The following is a 2,178-nucleotide window of genomic DNA, read 5'->3' on the forward strand; positions in this document are numbered from 1 at the left end:
TGTCTGTGTGAAATAATTTATTGGTTAAAAGTTTGGTTAACTTTGTTATATGTTAAAATATAAGGTTTATTGCTAAACAATTTATAAATATGATGTAATTATACACGTCCATATTTAAAATAGTTTTGTCATTTCAACTTGAAATAAAAGAAAAGGTCCTGTCTGACAAAGTGTTTATCAGGACACATAAAGCTTCTAAATGGCAGAAAACTGTGAGAGCCAACTGGCCTTCATATCTAAATGACCTGTGAAAAGTAAATGCTGGATCTGGGTTTAAAATACTGGGCAGGGCCCTCCCTGGTGGCACAAGGGGTTAAGTCTCAGCACTATGAAGCTATCTTCAGTCACTGCAGCATGATTTCTATCCCTGGTAAGAGAGCTGACCCACATGGCGCAGCAAACCTTTCCTGTTCCACCCGCTGCTCCCCTCAGCAGTGTATTTCAGATTTCAGTGGATCTACCTGCTCTTCTCCCCCCTCTGTCTCTGGTGAATCCTTTCACTTGCTGACACCCTACCTCTTGTATGTAAAAAGAAGTAAACTAATGGGAGGCTGGTTAGTAAAAGTCAATTTAAGAGGCATTGTTCTGTTTTTGGTTTTTAAAATGATTATGTAATTGCTAGTGTCTTATTCTCCATTCACAACAACATATATTCAGTGTTTTTATTAGAGATAAGACTAAGTCACTGTGGGGCCCTCCTTGGAGGCTCAAGGGGTTAGAGTGCAGCACTATGAAACTATCTGCAGCCACTGCAGCATGAGTTCAGTCCCCTGCAGGGAGGTGACCCACATGGCACAGCAGACCTCTCCTGTCTCACCCACTGCATTCCTCAGCAGTGTATTTCAGTGCATCTGCCTCTTCTACTCCTCCCTCTGCCTCTGGTAAATCCTCTCACCCTCCGCACCTCTGGCTTGTACACCAGTTCTTCTATGCATAAATAAATAAATCTTTAAAAATAATAAAAACAAAGACTAAGACACTCTGGTGCTTCCATAGGGAGCATTGTTTTGATATGCCAGAAATGTCATTATTGGCAATCTTCCACCTAGCATATATTCTCCTATCTTGGTTTATTGCACCACCCTTATCACCCACTAGGAGATTTACTTTTATTTTTTAATCATGTTTGTGGTCTGTCTCCCCCTGTTTTCACACGTCATCATCCACAAGGGCAGGCACTGGTCTTTTTCCAGTTGAAGTACATGATGGCTGTAGCTAACATTTGTATAATATATAGGAAATTGTTAAGAGAGCAGCTTCTTAGAGTTCTCATTGCAGGCATGGTGCCTGGCACATAAGAGATGTCCAACAAATATTTGTTGAGTGAATAAACATGAGCACAGCATAGTTGAGGAGATCAGACATGTATAAATAGTCAGTAGGCAGAATCATAAAGGGAAAAAAATAACTTCTAATATTTATGGGAGACTTTCTCTTCCCCCCCAGTTTTATTTGGAAATAATTGACATAACCACTGTATAAGGCACATAGCACAATGGTTTGCTTTGCACATATTGTGAAATGATTACCAAAAGGCTTACGTATATGTAGCTGGGGGTGGCAAATAACTAGACTTGTGATTACCAATATCCTTAGTGTCTGGAGAAAACAGAAGTGGTTTCTTTCTTTTTTTTTTAATGATATACTTCAGGGTTGTTTAATGAACAAATTTACATGAAACTGAAGCTAACATGCAGTCTCATATTGACAAAATAAAAGGAAAAGTAATAAAGGAAAGAGGAAATAAAAAATTTCCTTATGTTGAGAACTCTTGGGATTTAGTCTCTTAACAACTGCCCTTTCCAGCATATAGCAGTGCTAGCCTTAGTCATCGCATTGTGCCTTGTATCCCTAGGACTTAGTTATCTTACAGCAGCAAGTTTGTACTTTGGGACCACCTTCCTCCAGTTTCCCTTCCCCTCACTCTATGCCTCTGATAAACACAAAACTGGTCTCTTTGTCTATGAATTCGGTTTTATATGATACATATAAGTGAATTCAAACACCATCCGTCTCTCTGTGTTTGATTTTACACTTAGCATGATGCCTTCATGGTCCTTCATGTTGTTAAAAATCATAGAGGGGGCCCTCCCTGGTGGCGCAGCGGGTTAAAGCACTGCACTGAGAAGCTAAAGCCACTTCCGCATGAGTTCAATTCCCGCCTGCCCTGGAGGAGAC

This window comes from Condylura cristata, unplaced genomic scaffold (genome assembly GCF_000260355.1).
Source record: "Condylura cristata isolate star-nosed mole 26May11 unplaced genomic scaffold, ConCri1.0 scaffold00012, whole genome shotgun sequence".
Lineage (NCBI taxonomy): Eukaryota > Metazoa > Chordata > Mammalia > Eulipotyphla > Talpidae > Condylura > Condylura cristata.